Genomic DNA, 21,845 nt, shown 5'->3' with positions numbered 1-21,845 from the left:
TTTTGCTAGCCACTGGGTTACACAAATCTAACCTGGCCTGGACAGATAACAGCTGACCTCGGTCACCCCAACGCTCGATAGACGATCCTGGCCCTTGCTAAGATGCTTAGAAAGGCATCGCAGTAAACAATACAGTGGCTTTAATGACGCATTGACGAACTCTTGGGCAGCTCTTGTGGGAACGGGGAAATGCTCAGCACAGACCGGACTGGGAGCAATAAGGAGACACGGCGGTTTGGGCTGAGATATGCATTTTGTGTCACAGTTGCACATTGGAGCTGGCCGGCAGCACCAGGCTGTGTGAACTTGACTACCCCATGCTGCCTACTTCTGAGATGACTTGTGTTCCTCGTTGTTGCTGGTTAGAGCCTTGGGATTGGCCAGCAGCCTCAGCCTTTGTGAGTGCAGCAGCAGGATTCCTGATGGATTCTGTCTAGACAACCGTGACAGCCACCTTTTTCATAGCGGTCATGCTGAATCTGTTGGCTGGAGATAGTGGCGGGTGTGAGATAGGAGCAGGAGAAGGAGGAAGAAGATTGGCTGCCGGGTCACAGGCAGGCCTCCACTGCCGAAAACAAGCACTCGGCATTTAACGCCGCCTTGACATTGGCTCAAGCCAGCCAAATACCCAGGAGAATGCTGGTTATGCTGCCGGAGGCAGGGCTGCAGGCAGATAACCTCCCTTGCCCAAAGTGGCTACAGGGTTTTATTCCGGCAGAGGAACCTGACGGCTCCGTTCTGACATTGGCTATCATTGTGCCTGTGACTTGGTAACGGCACGGAGCTCCCGCCTGGCACTCTGGGGCAAACAGAAATGACCCCAGCTGGGAGACAGAAGCCCAGGCTTTGCTTTTGGATGCTAGAGGAAGAACAAGAGCACTTCGTGCAGTATATAGGCTTCCTCTTGTGAAGAGCAGAGCATCCTCAATGGAAGCTGACCGAGCAGAATGCTTATTAGAAGCCAGCAGCACTGTTCTGCTTGTAATTGTGAGTCAGGCCCTCGTCTGCTGTAGATCCATGTAGCTCCACTGAAATCAATGGAGCTGTGCTGATATACCCTTGTTGAGAGTCCAACCCTAGATTTTTGAGCATTCAAGGCACGTCCAAAGGGCTAATAAGAGGTTAAGAGATGGTGGCAGTTCTCAGAAAGGCCTCTATTGTCGAGGAGGGAAGGTAAAGCTGCTCAGAATTGTACAGATTTCGCCCCACATACTTTGTGTTGTCACTATGTGAGGTGCTAGGACCTCACAGCTGTACAGTGCAGAGTGGTCTGTGGTTATCAAATAAACCAGGGTGAATCACAGACATGACTGAATTGTGTCTGCAGTGCTTTGGGGTGTGTGGGGCCTGCTGCATGGGTTTTGTGTGGGGACAGAGCCAGCAGTTTTTCCTCTCTACATCTTAATAGGCACTAGAGAAAATTCCAGGGTTTGGGATGAGATTCCACGGCAGCTTGGCTGGCTGACTGCAATATGGCTTGGGCAATCTGGACTGTGTCTTAACCTTTGCTTCTCTGTGCTAACCTAAGGACTCCCCGAGGCTCTGTTCAAGCTGACTAATAAACCCTTCTGTGTTTTGAAAGCACTGCCTGGTGTCACTGCAAAGACTAGCTCAGGGGCCTGGGTCGCTGAGGACTGTAAACAGATGGTAAATGGTTAATGTCTGTTTTACCTGTAAAGGGTTAACAAGCTCAGTAAACCTGGCTGACACCTGACCAGAGGACCAATCAGGAGACAAGATGCTTTCAAATCTTGGTGGAGGGAAGTCTTTGTTTTGTACTTTGTTTGTCCATTGTTCTCTCTGGGGTCTGAGAGGGACCAGACATGTATACAGGCTCTCCAATCTTTCTGAAAAAGTGTCTTCTATTCCATACTCTAAGTACTAGATAGAAGGCGTGTCATAACATTTTTTCCCAGATGTAGACCTTAGCGTCCAAAATATGGGTGTTAGCATGAAAACCTCCAAGCTTAGTTACCAGCTTGGACCTGATATCGCTGCCACCAGCTAAGAATTATACAGTGCCTAGCTCACTGTGGTCTCCCCAAAACCTTCCCTGGGGGACCCCCAGACTCAGATGCCTTGAGTCTTATAACATTTTCCATCTTGATTTTACAGAGACAATTTTTACTTTTTTTCTTTCTGTAATTTAAAGCTTTTATTTTTAAGAACCTGATTGATTTTTTTTATTCTTGTGTGAGACCCCAGGGGACTGGGTCTGGACTCACCAGGGATTGGTGGGGGGAAAGGAGAGAAGGGGGAGGGAAAGGTTAATTTCTCTCTGTTTTAAGATTCAAGAAGTTTTAATCACAGGGATCTCCCAGTGTAACCCAGGGAGGGGAAAATCTGAGAGGAAGAAAGGAGGGGGAATGGTTTATTTCCCTTGTTTTAAGACCCAAGGGGTTTGGGTCTTGGGTCCTCCAGGGAAGGTTTTTGGGGGACAGGGAGTGTACCAGACACTATATTTTGGGTTGGTGGCAGCGTGATAAGATCTAAGCTAGGAATTAAGCTTAGAAGGGAACAGGCAGGTCCCCACTTTCTGGACGCTAAAGTTCAAAGGGGGAAAAAACCTTGACACCAGGAGTCTGTCATAGTTGGAATCTCTGGGCAGAGTAAATACATATTTTAGTCTTTAAGGTGCCACTGGACTCCTCATTTTTTTGGGCAGAGCTCATGGTGTGAAACAGGAGCGCTGGAGCCCAGAGGCCACATGGCCTTCCCTTAAGGCAGAGGGGGACCCGTGGGGGTCTGGCACGCTGAAGGGGTTCCTCTCAAGGACTGTTTAGAAGCTGGGCATAGCGCAGATCCTGTGGATCCATGACTAGGTGTTCATCCCAACAAGACTGATGAGACGTATCACAAGAATTCTTTGGCTAACAGAGAAGCCATCTTCCATATTGGTCTAAACATCACAGCAGAGCACAAGAATTTTATGCAAGATTTTATTACAAAAATAAACTCAAGCGAAAATATTTCATACTGTTATGCTGAGAGGTACTGGAGACTGCATAGCTCACAAACCTCATTGAGACGGAGGGGTGTGAATGTGTCCTTCCATTCACATAACGTAGGGATCAGTTAATCACAAGGCCCGCTTAAGACAAAAGGAGTGTGTGAACCTGCCCAGGAGTTTTGGCCTGTGTGGGTGACCAGCTTTGCTGAGTATTTTGTGTGTGTGTTTTGCCTGTCCACTGAAAATGGGGGAGTGAGGCAGGCAGGAGGAGCAGCTGAATGCAGTGTCTGACCTTGGAAGAAACCAGAGGAGAGACTTTTGGGTCAGAGGTGCAGGCTGAAAAGAGTAATCTTGGGGTTGTGAGCAAAAGAAGCTGTTTCCTGTTCTTTGATTCCTTCTGTTGTTCAGAGACATGGGACTTGGTTAATTCTTTGTAAATAAAACTGCATCAGAGAAATACCTGATTATCACCAGTTTCTCCTTCTAACTGGAACAAACTATTAGGCCCCAATTTTGGCTAGCTGATCTTGTGAATGGGGGTAATACCAATCCATTGGTGGTTTTGGCAACTACCCTCATCTCCAGGCTCTTTTCTGAAGTCTCTTTCCTGAAGAGTGCCAGGGAACCTCCGTGGAATAAGGAGACAAGCTGAAAACTTTACAGGATGTGAGGTGTTGAGGTTGGAGCTGATGTGAATTTTAAGTCTTTTCACCTACCCATCACAGAAAAAAAATCCATGTGAGGGTTTTGCACTGCTGCCCATCACCATAGTAATGGGACACCTTCCTCATAAAGTATATTGGCAACTGAGAGCCCCAGCCAGCCCACAGCTCTTGCACAGGAACTTGGTCTGTCCGCCTCCTGTGTATCCAGTGCTTTGTATTAACACAGCTTGCTGCAGGCGCAGAGCTTTCTTCAGACTTTAGAGAATCTTCAAATCCACCTGAATAAAAGCTGATGTTCTCCATTTAGCAGCTGCAAAGATCCTGTCCTAAATAAGCAAACATATTTTTAGCAAGCACTCAGTGCAGTACAGAGCTGCCCTTGTACGTTACAGCATCCGAGACTAGAGGCAAGAGGTGCACCAGAATTACTGTCTGTTTCTGCCAATCTGGTACTGATGGGCACCAAAATGGTGCAGCATCAGGAATTCTGCATGATACCTTTTGTGGGCCGTGAAGGTAAATAACTATTAGTCCCATTCCTCTTTGCTAATAGAAGTGTCTACTGCAATCCTCAAACCCTGCAGCATGTCATAGAATATCAGAGTGGGAAGGGACCGTAGGAGGCCATTTAGTCCAATCTGCTGCTTATAGCAGGACCAATCCCCAGACAGATTTATGCCCCAAATCCCTAAATGGCCCCCTCAAGGATTGGGCTCTGAACCCTGGGTTTAAGCAGGCTAATGCTCAAACCACTGAGCTGTCCCTCCCCTTATAAGCCTGGTCCTATCACATCTGTGCATACCACACATCCAATCATCTGTCCTCGTATCTGTGCACACAGTATCAATTCACCTAGCAGCCAGTCTATTTGCCCATCAGTGTTTCCATGTCTGCAGCAGCATGTCTGCACACCTGGGGTCACTTTGTGCACAGCATCACAGCCACAGCACACAGCCTAATTCCATAGCTTTTAGTGTTCTGTGCTGCTATGGTTTCTCCTGGGTATCTATATTTCTCTGTGACACTCCTTCCTGGTCTCAGCAGTTATGAAACAGTGCACAGCAAGGATCAAATCCACACTTCAACGCACTGTCATGATGAAACAGCTGGCACGGAACTGAAAAAGACCTTGTGGCATTTAGTGCAGGCCGCTTGAGAGACACGAAAGCCAAGTTTCTTTCCCCTTGCCTGCCCTGTGCTGGCATGCAGCCATGTCTGGGGTGTGAAGCTGCAGGAAGAGCGGCCCTTTCAAGTGTATGCAAGGACCTTAACAAAGCAAAGGCACCGGCTGCAGCAGCTGTATTTCATGAGTGGCCTGATTTCTGTAGCAATGCTGGCCATGGAACCGGCTGGTCTTGGCACAGCGGGCTAGTACAGTGCTTCTCAACCAGGGGTACTCAGAGGTTTTCCAAGGGGCACATCAACTCATCTAGATATCTGCCTGGTTTTACAACAGGCCACATAAAAAGCCCTAGCGAAGTCAGTACAAGCGAAAATGTCATACAGTCACTGGCTTGTTTATACTTCTCTATAGACTATATACTGAAATGTAAGTACAACATTTATATTCCAATTGATTTTATAATTATATGGTAAAAATGAGAAAGTCAGCCAATGTTCAGTAATACGGTGCTGTGACCTTTTGTATTTTTATGTCTGATTTTGTAAGCAAGTAGTTTTTAAGTGAGGTGAAACTTGGGGTCCACAAGACAAATCATACTCCTGAAGGGGGACAGTCGTCTGGAAAGGTTGAGAGCTAAGTTACCTGTAAGCTCACGCGACCGTGCACCATCCTATTTAGCGCCGCGCAGGCACTCAGGGAACCCGCCCGGGGACCTGCCAGGGGAGGGACACTCCTCCCCCAGCCCCCACCTAGCCCGGCCCTCAACCTGCTGGGTACGGCCCCAAGCATGGCTGCAGCAGCCCGGTCCCAGCAGCGGCTGGAGGAGCCTGGATCCAGGTGTGGCCGGGGCACCCCTCCCCCATCCCAGACCTGCTGGAGCTGGGGAGCGGCACCTATCCTGCAGCCCCAGCCCACATCTCTGCCGACAAAGGAACACCCTCCTGGCTGCTACCGGCTCTTCGCTGCTCTTGGGAGAGTGTCCTAACAGCAAGCTGTGTAAAGCGAAGGTGGGCCTGTGCTAAATACGTGCAACCCGAATATCCCCGTATTCAGGGAGAGGTCTGATGCATGGGCCCATCTGCCGTGCAAAGAGGGAAGCATGGGGACTATGGGGCTGTATCAGGCACACAGGCAACAGAGAGCATCATTCCCCCTAGTCTGCTCCTCACTTGAGCACATAGGGCCTGATCCACAGCTCAAAGTCAACGGCAGCCTTTCCACTGACTTCCTGTGGCTTTTGGTCAGATCCATGGAGCCACGCAGCCCCTCAGCCTCAGGCATTACAGAGACTTCCAGACAGCTGTGCAGAGGGCAGGGTGGGCCTGACAGTGAGGGCAGCTTTCCAGGGACACAAAGCGGCTTGCTGGGTTTCACAGCAGGGCATTCTGCATCCACCCATGAGGCTTCCAGAGCATGAAGGAATTCCAATACTCTTCTTCTTCATCAGCGGCAGTGAAAGCCCCTCTCTTCCATGACCTTCACAAAGTAAACCTTCGGAATTACTAGCGTGTCGTCTTTAGAGGGTGTGCTGAATGTAATTAGCCAGCTGCCTTGTGCCTGGGCTGCAAATGCTGCTTTGGGGGACTGGGATTAGTGGAGCAGAGCAGAGCAGCTGGGGGCAGGGGGGAATGAGAGAGGCTGAGGGATTAATTAAAAGTAGCAACAGGGAAGGCTCCCAGCATCCAATCTTAAATGAAAGGGGAATGTGTAATCAGAGGTTCTGCTGGTGTGGCCTTGAGCCGTCAGGCTAGTCAGCTGCAAGGGGCAGGGAGGTGCGGTCCAGGAAACTATACTGGCTAGCTGGCGTGAGTTACCTCTTTACAATGGGCTGGATCCTGAGCAGGCACAATTCGATGTGGCACTGTGGCAGTCAGTGGAGCTATGCCGGTTTACACCAGCTCCGGATCTAGCCCAGTGTATAGAGGCAGAGCAGGAATGTTGTAAAGTCCCTGGTATGTGTTGGGGCTATCTCCAGTCATCTGAGTGAATGAGTAGGGGCACCTCTTGCATTTTTCCAGCCTCATGCATGGAGCTTCTCCTGGTCAGTATCTCAGTGCAGAATGTGGCAGAGACTGGACTGCCTGCTCCTGACACCTGCTCAGAAAGCAAGGCAGTCACCACCAGGTACCGCTCCCCAGGCCAGTGTAAGGGAAGAGATCTCCTTGGGATCTTGCAGGGCAAGAAGAGAGTATTAGTACTGTATACTGCAATAGCATTGCAAGGTCCAGTCTGAGATCTGGGCCCATTGTGCTGTGTGATGTACACACACACACACACACACAGACACACACACACACACACACACACACACACACAGAGTAAGAGACAGTGCCTGTCCCCAAAGAATTCACACTCTAAACAAGACAACGGGCATTTTATTCTTCCCATTTTACAGATGAGGAGCAGAAAGATGAAGTAACTTGCCCAAGATCACACAGCAAGTCTGTAGCAGAGTTGAAAGCAGATTGCCCAAGTCCCTGTGCAGTGACTGAACCACCAGGCCATCCTTCCTATCTGCCATGGAGTGAAGCTGCACAGTTCTGGCACCCTAAGCCGTGCCATCCATGATCCATTGACAGCTGAATTGTTAAACCAGTCCTTTCCCTATCTTCTTTGCTTATTACTTGCCTCCTCACCAGCCATTCATTCCATAACATTCAGAGAGCTTCATGAGACAGCGCTCAACATAATATGGGAGTGTAAGGACTTCAGGGGATGCCGAGCACTGCTTGCTTGGTGGAGATGTGCAAACGTCTTGTTCTCCGCTTGGTGGAGATGTGCAAATGTCTTGGTGGAGATGTGCAGGGGAGTTTGTGGAAGTCCTTTTTTGTTGCCGTTCCTTTACTTTAGGTGCACAGACACAACCTGCATTTCAGGTTTGAATTAATCCAAAAATTGCAGGATAAAAACGCAGTGGAAACTGCCAAGTTTTTTACCTGTCCCAGGTTAGGGCCATGGGAAACCTTTGATTTTTCAAATAGTTTTCACCTGAGAACACAATCGCCTGAAAATTAGTCTCAATTGCACCAGAAGGTTGGCTGAGCTATAAGGGATTGTATGGTGGCTGTCTCAGACAAGAAATGACTCTAACCCTAAGCCTACGTCCACACCACAGCTTTAAATCGATATTAGTAAAATCGATTTTATAAAACAGGTTTTATAAAATCGATTTTACGCATCCAAACTAGGGCACATTACTTCGGTGGTGTGCGTCCATGGTCCCAGGGTACCATCGATTTCCGGAGCAGTGCACCCTGGCTAGCTCAGTAAAAGAATAGGACCAATAACTTCGATTTCCGTCCACACTAACCCTAAATCGATTTAGTAATATCGATTTTAGGGTTACTCCTTTCGTTTAGCTGGAGTACAGAAATCGATTTTAAGACCCCTTAAATCGATTTTAAGTGCCTTGTAGTGTGGACGGTTACAGCGTTAAATCGATTTAACGCTGTTTAAATCGATTTAACGCTATAGTGTGGACCTGGCCTAAGAGAATGTGGGTCTCTGTCCCATGCTAGTGGCTGGACACAAACTCACAGTTACAGAGCCTTTGGTTTTAGCTGGAGTGACAGAGGCTTATGTCTTTCGCACTTGAAGGTCCTGGGTGCAAATCCCCTGTCAGCCCAAGCAAGTTGAGTTGCAAAAGAAGTGCACTAAGGTGGAGCTTGCTGGGGAGCTTTTAGTCCTAAACTCAAACCTCCCTCTCAGAAGAGAAAGCCAGTTAACAGCAGTTTAGCTTCATCAACTTCTGCTATTTATTTTTTAATGAAACGCCCTGTTCTAATTAGCCAGGTGTCACACACGCTAACCTCGCAGCAAGAGCGTAAGGATGTAGATCTCCTGCTTTAAAGAAGAAAACAGCACATGACATCAGCCCCAACCTCCGTTATAGCTCTTCAGACAGTCAAGGTTACTAGCAGAGCTGGTCAAAGATTACATACTTTTTTGCTCATCTTTTTTTATGAACTCATTTATACCACGCACTCCACTGGTACAGCACCTGTAACCATTCTGTCTACCTACCTGGGGAGATACTGTTGTGGGCCCATCACTGTAATATCTGAGTGCCTGTCAGATATTTAGAAATACAGTAACTCCTCACTTAAAGTTGTCCTGGTTAACATTGTTTTGTTATTAGGTTGCTGAACTATTCGAGAACATACTCGTTTAAAGTCACGCAATATTCCATTGTAAGGTTGGTTGGCTCACCCCGCCCAGCATTCCAGCTGTGGAGTGGGCAAGCCCCTGACCCTGCTCCCTGGCAGGAGCGCCAGGCGGGTGGAATGTGGCAAGTTCCTACGCCCTGACCCCGCTCCCCGGCTGGAATGCCAGGTGGGCGGAGCGGGGCAAGCCCCGACCCTGCTTCCCAGCTGGAATGCCGGGTAGGCAGAGCGGGGCAAGCCCCCATCTCCCAACCCCCCTCCCCAGCTGGAATACCGGGTGGGCGGAGCGGGGTAAGCCCCCATTTCCCAAACCCACTCCCCAGCTGGAATGCCAGGTGGGTGGAGTGGGGCAAACCCCTGACCTCCCTCCTGAGCTGGAATGCCGGGTGAGTGGAGCGGGGCAAGCCCCCAACCCTGTTCCCCAGCTGGAATGCCGGGTGGGTGGAGCGGGGCAAGCCCCCGAACCCCATCCCAAGCTGGAATGCCGGGTGAGTGGAGCGGGGCAAGCCCCCAACCCTGCTCCCCAGCTGGAATGTCGGGTGAGTGGAGCGGGGCAAGCCCCCAACCCCGCTTCCCAGCTGGAATGCCAGGTGGGCAGAACGGGGCAAGCACCCATCCCGACCCCTCTCCCCAGCTGGAATGTTCGGTGGGTGGAGCGAGGCAAACCCCTGGCCCCCCTCCCCAGCTGGAATGCTGGGTGGGCGGAGCGGGGCAAGCCCCCGACCCCCATCCCAAGCTGGAATGCCGGGTGAGTGGAGCGGGGCAACCCCCTGATCCCCCTCCCCAGCTGGAATGCTGAGTGGGCGGTGCGGGGCAAGCCCCCGACCCCCATCCCAAGCTGGAATGCTGGGTGAGTGGAGCGGGGCAAGCCTCTGACCCCGCTCCCCAGCTGGAATGCTGGGTGGGTGGAGTGGGGCAAACTCCCATCCCGACCCCACTCCCCAGCTGGAATGTTGGGTGGGTGCAGCAGGGCAAACCCCCGATCTCCCTCCCGAGCTGGAATGCCGGGTGGGCGGAGGGGGGCAAGCCCCTGGCCCTGACCCCACTATGCCCCTACCTTAACCAAGCTTCACAATCATCACTGGGGAGTACGGTATTAAATTGTTTGTTTAAAATTATTTAAAACGTATACTTTATATGTATATAATGTCTTTCATCTGCCAAAAAAATGTCCCTGGAACCTAACTCCCCCATTTACATTAATTCTTATGGGGAAATTGGATTTGCTTAACATCGTTTCGCTTAAAGTCGCATTTTTCAGGAACAGAACTACAACATTAAGTGAGGAGTTACTGTAGAAGTAATAATAATTTACCCCCCTCTTTTCCCTTCCTCCTTCCCAGCCTGTAGGAAAAACAGCCTGGTTAGTTATAGGGGGCCAGTCGGGGGAAGCCCACCTGCACAAGTTGTTGATAAAGCCATGCTGAAGAAATGAACTCTCCCTTTAGTTCTCCCCATGGAAAGATCCCAGAGCAATGCGTGTTAGTGATGGTACTGTAGTATTTACGCCTATATATTGGCCTGAGATAGAACGTTGGGTTTGTTTGCCTGTTTGATTTTTGATGTTCTTATAGCCTTGCTAACGTATGAACAAGGAACAAAGACACTGGGTGTTGCTTCTGCCCAGCCAGTTGGGGTGTGTAGCGTCATGAAAAAAAATAAGACCCAGAGCTAAAGTGTTGCTAAATATGGTGGAAGTTTAATATGTGACTGCCTCAACTCCTGTCTCGAGACGAGCTCAAACAACCAGTTGGGAGGGACCAGGAGGGTGGGGTGGGGGAGCATAAGAAACACCAAAAGCCAAAGGGGAGGTGGCCCTGGCTGGTACACAACCTCACTCACTACCCCTCCCAGGAAGTACAAAAGAAGTGGGACCAAAGCCCCCAGACTCAAGATGCTCCAAAACTGAATATGACCTTCAATTGTAAGAGGTGGTACTCGGGGCGAGCACTACTGGTAGAATTGAGCCTATTGAGAAGGAGGAACGGGGAAGGAAGCTCTGCTGATGTACAGGGAGGTGGTTATGCTTGCTTGTTAACCCCAAGAAACATGGCATTGCCTGCACTTTGAACTCTGGCCTTCTGCTTTCTGTCTGCGTGACAAGAACCAAGGGAGGGCAGGGGAGCCCTGACAATGAGCTCCAGGATCTAGCTTCCACGTCTGTGGTGGCTCCTAGTGGAAGGGAGCTGCCCTGGGTTGTCATGGTTGCAGAGGAAGAGGTAGCTTCCCAATGCTTTGAATATCAGGATAGAGATCTTGGACTGTTTATTCAGTGGAGAGGGAGTGCAGAGCACCTGGGTGATGTGTTTAGTGCTGACAAACAGATGTGCTGCTGCATCTTGTACCTGTTGATGCTTTTTCAGGGTGTATGGCTTCATTCCTAGGTAACACAGATTGCAGGGCTCAGCCCTAGTGACCCAGGATGCTTAGGCAGACCTGAATCCACTCGGATGGGGCACATTCTTCTCTACAATCACAGTCATGAGTGGATGATTTTCACTGCTGTATTTATTTGGGCATCGAGAAGCACTGAGGGTCTAAAAAGACCCTGAGTCAGTTTAATAATCTGAGGACAGATGCCCGCAGAGCTGAGGGATGTGAAAGAGGAGATAGCATCCCTCCTGCTCTTCATCCAGGTGCTAATATTGAAGGAGCTGGGGGATGATGCAGGGGGGGTGTTTTGTGTACTCCTAGCACGTCGGCTCGTGTTGTCTCGCCAGTTCTCTCAATTGCTTCTTAGAGATACTGAGTAATGAAGGGGGAGTGGAAGTAAAAATTCTCCAGGGAACCACCAGGTTCAAAACTATCCATCAATGAGGGTGAGACCATTGCAATATGCATTACAATACAGTTTTTCTATTATTGTCTTCATTACAATAGTGATCGATACATTTTATTTAAAAATGTCAGTTGCTAACCTCCCAATGAAAAGGACAGTATTACCGTCACTAACACAGAGGATGACCTTGCTTGGAGAATATTAGTCTGTGTTTTGGTGCAATGCTCTGATTAACTGTCCAGATTTAAAGGGTTACTGTGGCATCTACGTTGCTAAGAAGAGAACATTACAACAATATGCTGATCCAAATATGTCTCATCACATGTGTCAAGAGATACTTTGGATGCCGTCAGTCAAAAGGGGCACACTACCCGATTTCACTGTGCTTTCTCTTGACGGTTCAGTTAGCATTGTCAACAGTTTACTTGGCAAATCTTCCAGCTGGCTCATTAAGTGGGACCTTTTTCACATCTGCAGTCCCCAATACACTGAGATTTTAATCTTCCAGTGTGCTACTGAAAGCCGATAAAGCCTAAACGAGGTAATTCTCAGCAGGCCTGCTCATTAGGAAACCAGACTATCATGCCTGAAGTCCTTCTAGTCCAGGGTCTTATTTCCAACAATAGTCAATACCAGATGCATCAGAAGAAGGTGCCCTCCATTTTGGATCTCCCATAATCCCTAGTAGTTAGGGACTGGCAAACCCTGGCACATGAGGTTTAATACCTCTTCCAAAATGTATGTTAACATTAAGTGTTGTAACTCTGGATAGTCACATAAATGCCTGATCCCTTTTTGAATCTTGCTATACTCTTGACCTTAACAATTACCTGTGGCAGTGAGTTCCGTAGTCTCAGGATGCGTTGAGTGAAAACACATTTCCTTTAATCTGTTTTGAATTTGCCACCTTTCATTTCCCAGGCATGTCCCGTTGTTCTTGTGCTGTGAGACTAAGGGACTCATGTCTTTTTATCTGTGGGTCCAGATGGTTCCTACCAGCTTGCCTGTCTCTACTGAGCACCATGCCAAGTGCCTTTCCCAGATATTTGCTCATTCTACATTCTCTGACAGGGGGCTGCTGCCATTGCCATAGATGCCCAGTGCCCTGGAAGTAGTTCTCCCAGTGTGAAACTGGAAAAGAGGGAGGAGAACCAGACCTAATCTGGATTTCTGATGAATAAGGAGAAAACACACATCTTCTTGCCTAGAAACCCACAGCCCCGTGCTCTCCTGGAGTCACAGCATGCCAGTCAACCCCTGTAACACAAGCTTTTGCTGTCTCAGTATAGGAGTGCATTCATTCCAGCCCCAGGATGACAGAAAATCAGTGACCAACAAAAATCCCATTGTAAGCCCTCCCTGAAAAGGAGGGTTACAAAGCTATTACAAAGGGCACAGAATGGGGCTGTATTCCCATCATGGTGCAGTGGCAATGGGGATTTAAACGCATAACTTGCATTAACACTAATGCGAGCTACGCATACCTCTTCTGAACTGGCTTGCGAAAAGGAGCCACTGCCGTTGATTTGAAGACCAAAATGAGCAGAGCGTTCCTGCATTTTAATTGTGCTCATTCACTTGCTCACCTTAGCTCTGGATTGCAACCTCTGCAGCTCTTCACTGTCTGTTCTTGGGCAGGAGTGACCCATAGTCACAGAGCCTAACTGAGATCCCACTGCTTCGAGGGGGCCAATGCCCACGGCTGTGAACACTCTTAGCTCACCCATGCAGACAGTCCGTACAAGTGACCTATGTACCACTTATGTCCCATGTCAGAACCTCCAAGGGGCTGAGCGCACTGCAGAGCACTTAAGCACATGCTTAACTTTAAGTGCCTGAGAAGTCCCACTGGCACCAGTGGAACTACACTGATCGATGCCAACTGAGGAGCTGGACCGTAGAGTGAAATCAACTGAAAAAATAGCCTCATCACAATGGACATTTGACAGTCACTAGATTCACGAGGCAGAGTTAAGGTGAAGTTTGGTCTAAACGTCTTTTCTGCCAGCCTGAGAGGTAAGCAGTGCTCCCACTTCTCCGGCATCTGCCTTGTTCATGCCTCCCCACCTCAGTCATCCGGCTTCCCTCCAACTCACGCCTCCCTACCCATCCCCACCCTCACTTGGTCCTTCTAAAGCTTTGTCACTTGTTCTGTTTCCTCTGGGATGCTTCCCCCACTCACGCACGGAACTGTGACTCACCAGTTGGCGCATCCCCTTGTGGCTGGACATGGCATTGCAAACTGTCTTCCTCTGGCTTTCTCGGCCGGCAGCCACTCCTGCCCTATAGCGGTCTGCTTCTTCTCGTGACTCTTCCCTGCGGCCAGGTCACTAAGAGTCCCACCTTCCGGGATAAGCGAGAGTCCCAGCAAACATTCCAGCAACCTCACATCAGGTCTTTGGCCCAAATCTAGGGTCGATGGTCCTCAAACCCTTTGTATCAGGAGCCTTTCCCACCACGTTCCTCGGGGGCTGGTTGAAGAGCCCAGGCCCTCCTGGACCCTGGGTTCCAGCCCTGGGACACTGTAGTGAAAATCTAAGGCCTGTTCCCTCAGACTCCTTCCTTCCTCCCTGGGCCATCTCCTATCTCAGCCCATCTCTAGGCCCTTTTCCTCAGTCCTTCCTGGGCTTACTTCTCAGCAGACCCTTCACCCCTTCCCAGCTTAGCCACGTTCTGCGTGGCTCTTGTACTGAGCAACACCTCCCAGGGCTTTCTTCCTGGAGACCCAGCTGCTGTTTGCCTCCCTTAAGGCTCTCTGTGTGTCCTGCCTCTTTCCTCCAGAACCCCAACCTCCGGTGCTGCCTCACCGGGGTCTGGCCTTTGTCATAGGCCACACAGGACCAATGTGATCATCTGGCCTGACCTCCTGTATAGCGCAGGCCAGAGACCTTCCCCTAGATAACTCCTAGAGCAGAACTATCAGAGAAACGTTCCACCTTGGTTTTGGCCAGACTCACCACAGGAGCTTGCTCCTCCCCTATAGCTTCCCATTGTCTCCCTGGCCCTTTACCAGAGCTCCCTTCTCAGGAGAGGGCCTCAAGGCTGACCCTCTCCCATGGCCTCCTGCCTCTCTTCTACTGCCTCGAAGTCCTACCTTTGTTAGTCTCTCTGCTCCTCACAGCTGGGCCTACTCCTAAACTGGGCCTGGCCCACCCTTCAGGTGCAACCAGGAGCGCTAGTTGCTGTCTGGCACCAGGAAACTCATTCTCTGCCAGTCTGGGATACAAACCCCATCACAACATCCTCCTTTACCCAGGGCTGACTCTAGCTTTTTTGCCGCCCCAAGCAGCAAAGCAGGAGTGTGTAGGGGGGAGATAAAGCTATCGGTGGCACTTCGGCGGCAGCTCTACCACGCCGTTTCATTCTTCGGCGGCAATTCGGCAGCAGGTCCTTCGCTCCGAGAGGGACTGAGGGACCCACTGCCAAATTGATGCCAAAGACCCGGACATGCTGCCTCTTTCCATTGGCCGCCCCAAGCACCTGCTTCCTTCGCTAGTGCCTGGAGCTGGCCCTGTTCGTACCCATGCTGTCCCCGTTCTGTGGACGCTGCAGTGCTGGTGGTGTCTTTCGCCTGCACTAAATACACACACAATAGTGTGGCTTGCTGGGTTATTTTCTCATGTAAAATCTGTGTGTCTGTTTCATGCTCCTGACTGTTTAAATTCTCAGAAGCAAAAGCCTGTAGTAAGGTTAGAGTCTCTTCCAAGGGCAGAGGTTCTTAAAGACCTGACAGACCAATTAACCGCTATCGCTGCACATTACAAAACCAGTAAGCCATTGTTTCTCTGTGCCCTGTCATTGTGAATTCAGAGTGTTTTCCGTGTTGTTGCACTAACTTTAATGAGTATATTTCGCATTCATGCTAGTCCCTCACATGCATTTCCACAGGTGCTGCATAGTCATTTAGCACTAATGAACATTTCTTAATGGACCAAACATGATGACTTGGAGCTTTTAGACAGTCTCACTATAAGTTTCTTTGCAATAGCAGGTGTACTAGTCAGACTGTGTCTTTGTGGGTGCAGTGCAAAGGGCATTCGCAGCTGGGTATACCGGGATAGCAAGCAGGTCGGTGGTAGCTAATTGTTGTGGGTTGTACAGATATTTGCTGGAGGTCTTTGTGCTGAACATGTCTCCAGCCCTGCTGTTGTACTCTCAGCCATCCTCACTCAGCTGATCTTTCAACCCTGCTGGGTTGGAGGTGCACACTGAGATTGTGTGGCCACAGCCGGGAGTATATTGTAAGCCACCCCACTGCAGTGCTGGCATCCACCAGGGCCCTGTTCAGTCTGGCAAAGTGCCTGTTTGCAGTGGGTTTGCTGCACTAGGCTCTGCAGGTCCTGGCACTCACACATTGACAGGGATAACAGAGGAGGCTTTGCCTGGGCTCTCAAAATAACAGGTGCCAATTCCTTAGGCTCCAAGACTTCATGAAAACCCTAGCCCAGGAGCCCCTGGGGGAGTGCAGGAGGGAGCTATAAAGGTAACAGTCTCCGTGCAGGGTCCAGGCCCTCCACATTTGAAAGGTTGTCCCCACACCTTCTGCTTGTGGCCTGCTGCTTTGTGTCCTGTGCTGCCATGCCCTGCATCTAGTCTCACCTCTCAGACTGCCTGCGATCCATGCTTCTCTATACAGCAAGCTGTCCGGCTATTGCCTCTGCAGCCTTTCCCACCCTGCACACACCCTCTGGGGACTATGGAGCCCTCTCCTGACAGGGCACTGAACTGGGTGACACAGCGCCCGCGACTGGCTGGGTCCTTTCCCACCACCACAGCCTGGGTGAGGGGAAGGTGCCCAGTAGCAGGTCAGCAGGTTCTTTAGCATCTGCTTCTGACACTCAGGTAGGGCTAGCTGTGTAAAGACAAACACAAGCCTTGGCGCTGGGGTACAGTGGGAAGAATTAGTGACTGAAGAGGAGCTATTGCCAGGCAACGCAGGGCCCCCGCCCTCCGCAGTGCAGATCGCTTCATTAAATGGCTTGGCTTTCATTATGGAAATGACTCTCGCCCACCTCTGAAAGCTGAAGTGGAGGAGGGGAGCCGATGGGGGGGCTGCTGACGTATTACAGTAACTCCTCACTTAAAGTCGTCCTGGTTAACGTTGTTTCATTGTTACGTTGCTGATCAGTTAGGGAACCTGCTCCTTTAAAGTTGTGCAGTGCTCCCTTCTAACGTTGTTTGGCAGCTGCTTGCTGTGTGTAATTTGCAGGAAGAGCAGCCGGTTGCAGCTAGCTGGTGGCTGCTTGGAACCAGGGTGGACCGGCAGCCCCCCATCAGCTCCTCCATCAGCTTCCCACTCCCCTAGGTTCCCTGTGCTGCAGCCACCCAGCAGGCTAGCAATTGCAGCTGTCCCTCCCCCCACTGCCATGTGCTGCTCCTGCCCTCTGCCTTGGAGCTTCTCCCCGAGACTCCTGCTTGCTGTGCAGGGGGGGAGCAGAGGAAGAGGGGGGCTAATGTCAGGGTGTCCCTCTCCCCCTTGCTCCTGTACCCTGCTTACCCCATCTTCCATAGAGCAGGGGGGACACACGACCGGGCTCAGGACAGAGGGAGCTTGCTGGCAGCAGCAGTTGCAGTCTCAGCAAGCTGCTCTAATTAACATGGCAGTGTACAGAAAGGGGAAATGTGTATCTCTCTCTCACACACAGAGTGTGTCTCTGTCTCTGTCTGTGATGCTCTCTCCCCTCCCTCCATTCCTGCTGCCTTGTAGACTGTGAGAGTTAACCCTGGAGGGCTCAGCCAATTGCTAGTTCATCATTTAGCAGTTAGGCATTCCCTGGAAAATATCCCACCCTCTGACTCCTCCGCCTCAACCAAGCTTCACAATCAACATCACCATGTACCAGCATTAAACTGTTTGTTTAAAACTTATACCGTGTGTGTGTATATATATAATGTAGTCTTTTGTCTGGTGAAAAAAAATTCCCTGGAACCTAACCCTCTTCATTTACATTAATTCTTATGGGGAAATTGGATTCACTTAACATCGTTTCGCTTAAAGTCACATTTTTCAGGAACAGAACTACAATGTCAAGCGGGGAGTTACTGTACTGTGGCTTTTTGGCAATGTATGTTGGTAAATTGTGGCTCCTTTACAGGCTCAGGTAGGCCACCCCTGATCTAGGTCTTCACTAGCCAGGCAATGCTGTAACCCCATGGAAGCATTGGGCCTGATTCTCTGCTGCTGTCCAGCCTCGGTAGCCATTTCCATCTGAGCAAAGGTGTGGGGCAGTGGAGGAAGAGTTTGGCTCCACCAGAAGGGTTTTTAAGATGGGAACTGAAGGAGCACACTAAAGGTTCTGAATAGGTGAGCAGTCCCATGCACCTTTAATGGGTGACAGAAGGCAATGAAGCCGTACAGTACGTGGGAGAGCAGACAAGGGGTCTTATTCTGATCTCTTTGATACCAGTGTAAACCCAGGGTAATGGCATTGACCTGGAGGGGTTAAATCCAGATTTGATCCCGTCTAGCCGACATCAGAATCAGGGCTGTAGAGTGTGATTTGGAGAGAGAGGAACTGGAGGAGATGGAAGCTGTGTCAAAGGCCAGCAGCTTGGGTGAGGATGAGGAGCATGGATTTTATATGGATGCAGAGGGAGCCAATGCAGGGACACCCCCACCCACCCCCTGCCTGCCCCCATGGTCCTTATCTCGTCTTGCCAGGGTCTACTGCGTAGCTGAGTGAAGGCTTTTATCCACAGTAATCGAAAGATGGAATTCTCAGACCCAGATACTAAAAACTAGTGGGTCACATTCTCTCCAGGTGTAAATACATGCAGCATCAGTGCCTTCAATAGAGTGGCACCAGTTTACACCAGCAAAGAATTTGGCCCACCAAGGTTCTAGCCCAATTACACCGGTCTAGCCTGGGGTCAACTCTGTCGGGCCTGATTCTGATCCCACACCTCTTTTACACCAGTGTTTCTCCACTGCCCTCTCCTGATTTACACCAGCGTAAAGGAGATCCAAATCAGGCCCTGCTGCTCTCTGGGAAATGGGTCTCAGGAGCATCCTTTTCTCCCATGTATTTTGTGTCTGGTGATGCAGTTGGGGGCGGGGTGTGGGGCTGACTGAGCGAGGCTGTTTTTATTAGAGACGCCTTTACCAATTAGCTCCATGTCCTAATGACTCTGCCACAATAAATTACATAGGAAATGCAGAAATCATGGCGGCTGTATTAAAGCTTCTTGTGAAAGCAGCAGTAAGGTCATTTTCTGGGCCACTAAATTGTTGCCACTCATTTACCGTCTAATCTCTTTGATACAATTTTTTTTAAATTTTAGCCTAGCACAGTGTTGCCAGGCACTGCATGCTATGACCTCGTGTCCCTTCCTGTGCTGTCAGTCAATAGCTTTTCATCCTGTTTCCTTGCCTGCCTGTGGTGAGCAGAGATTTGGAGTAAGACGCCAAGGTGGAAAAATAGTGTCTTGAAATCAGGACCAGTGGAGAGAAGCCTGCAAGAGCATAGTGCAAAAGCACAGGGGGGCTGAAATTGGTGGCACACAGAACATGCGGCATGCAGAGGACAACTTGAGTGTGTCACTGACTCAGTAGCTGCAGCATTTGCCTTTGCATCTCGATTGCGTCTTGAGGGACTGCCACACACACAAAAGAACACAAACCTAAGAACAGCCAGCAAATTACTTGCAGTGAATTGAAAAGAAAACAGCAAAGAAACGTGACTCATTCCTGTCCAAAAATTCAAGAGGCAGCTGTTAGAATTGTACCTCTGCCCTCTTATACATGACATATGTGGAGAGCACAGGCTAATGCATTGTAGTGGAGAGAAAGGCACTCCATCTCCCTGGCTCCAGGGGTCTGCTCATGGTTTTACCGGGGGCGGGATGTGGAGCCTGGATGCAGAAAATCTCCATTACGGTTCAAAGGCAAGAATTAAGTGTGTTGTAAAACTAAAGCAACAAGCAATAATCTCTGGGCTGCCTTTCTGCACAAGGGGAGAAACTGCTAGCTAGGAGCAAATGCAAACAGAACTACTGGGACCGATTTGTACAGCTACTTTTTTGTGACAAAATGTGGTTCCCAGGATTTTTACTGCCTTCCAGCTCAATCTCCACAAATAAAAGACGGCCCCCTGCCCTCTCTCCCACCTCCAGCCCTGGCTCTGCAGATCTCTGAGGAATCACTGACTTACATAAACAGAGACAGTTGTTGGAGCCTGAGAAAGGAAAAAACGCTACAGCCGATGGATTTCCTATGCCTTACAGTTCCCTCTGCTCTGCTGCTGTCCATTTGCCTGTAATTCTCTGGTATAATTCCTCATTTGCTGCCATTCAGCAGCATTGCCTATGCAGATGATGCATAGGCATCAGCCTTGCTGTGCATCATCTTGTCAGCACCCTGTTTGCATAATGCAGGAGCGATTGATTGCAAGGATATAGTCACGGGAGTGAGCAGTTTTGCAGCCGGAGCTCCATTTTGCTGAGAGCCAGCCTTGCCAGTAATCAAGCTGCAGACCTCCAGCCATGCTGACAAATGAAACTTTGCTCTAACGTAAGGGGCAGTCTCATCACACACCTGATGTGCAGTCATTGTCACCGCCAACCCCTTTAAAACCGCTCCACTTGTCAGAAGGTTAGGACTTCTAGAGCGTGGGGGGGGGGAGTGGTATTAGACTTTCATGTTAATAAGGTGGGATGATAGCTGCAGCTTGGAACTGGGGTTCTAGAGACCTGGGCTCTGTTCCCAGCTCTGCCGCTGGCTTGCTGGGAGACCCTTGGCAAGTCCCTTCACCATGTCTTCCCTGGTCTGTTCAGACTGTAACCTCTTGGAGCTGGAGATTGAGACTGTACACGTAGGCACGTACAGTATAGGGTTGCCAGGTGTCTGGGTTTCGACCAGAAAGTCCAGTCGAAAAGGGAACCTGGCAGTTCCAGTGCTGACCGGACACTTTACAGTCTGGTTATCTGGTTATCTGCAGTAACTGGTCTCCACCACTGGAGAGTGGGAAAAGCAGCAGCTGTTGTTGGAGCCTGGAGGAGCCCTCAGCAACGGTCCTGGCAGTGGAAGGTGTTGTTGGCTTCCCCATCCTGCTCCACCTACCCATCCCTGGAGCACAGCTCCCCCGCCCTGCCCATATCACCCACTCTCACCCCCTGAGGGTGGCTCTCCCTGCCCCGCCCTGCTCCCATCACCCCCCACACTCAGAGCCCGGCTCTCTCTCCAATGTCCTGCTCCAGTCACCCCTAGAGCCCTGCTCAGCTGGCAGGGGGAGGGTGGTGGAGAAAGCAGTGAGCAAAGGGGGGGCGGGGAGAGGAGCGAAGGGCAGGGACTCAAGGGAAAGAGGTGGAGCAGAAGGCAGGGGAGGTTCTGGCGCTCAGTGTCCTATTTTCACAAATGAGAAAGTTGGCCACCTTAGTGCAGCACCCTGCATAGTGGGGCCTGACTTGAGGCTTCTAGGCACTTCCATAACATGACGGAGAAATATGTTTTACCACTGAAATTGTTTTTCTGCCAATTACATTTTGCAAAACTTTTGGAGACAAGCCCACAGCAACCTCTGACTCTGTGTAAATGGGAAAAAGAGTCGAGAAGTGAAGTGAAGTGATACTATACTATACTACATTTAGTAATCAACATGAAATGACAAAGTCCATTTCAATTTCAAATCATTTTTAAATGTTTTCATCAAAAATTTCATCAAATCGCCACATTCCTGCAGAAACATTTCAATTTTGGGAAAACAGCATTTTCTTATGGAACACTGTTGAGTTGAAAGTTTTCTGAATGGCTCTAATTGAAGCTGCTCAGCTTAGGGGGGTCTCACTAAATAATTTAGGAGAATCAAAATACCAATGCAGTTAGGTGCCATTATCTGCCCTGGGGACATAGAAACCACTGCGAGGTAGTTTAAAAAAGATTCACTCTGACATCCAAAAAGTCATCTTTTGAGCCAGGAGTGCCACTAGTTTGTTCCATTTTCTGTACCAGGCTGATAAACTAGCATGAGGATTTGGATAATCTAGAAGGTGCCGAGCACAATGGGATGGATAGTGCTCATCTCATAAAACTCAGCCCACTTACGTAGGTGCCTGAATGTGGATTTAGTCACCTGGCTTTAGCCATCTGAGTTTGAAACTTTCAGCCTTTGTGTCTATTTATTATACAAATTATTGTTCAACTAAAGGTGTCTTGCCAGACCACGCATTC

The 21,845-nt window shown here is 49.8% G+C and overlaps 1 protein-coding gene across 7 annotated transcripts in view; it reads left to right on the top strand.

Moving 5' to 3' along the window:
* Positions 1 to 21,845, top strand: part of TRIM9 (tripartite motif containing 9) — a 129,924-nt gene that overhangs the window by 43,323 nt on the left and 64,756 nt on the right. The window lies entirely within an intron of this gene.

The sequence above is a fragment of the Gopherus evgoodei genome, chromosome 4 (assembly GCF_007399415.2).
Source record: "Gopherus evgoodei ecotype Sinaloan lineage chromosome 4, rGopEvg1_v1.p, whole genome shotgun sequence".
NCBI lineage: Eukaryota > Metazoa > Chordata > Testudines > Testudinidae > Gopherus > Gopherus evgoodei.
This window is presented reverse-complemented; position numbering and strand designations above follow the sequence as displayed.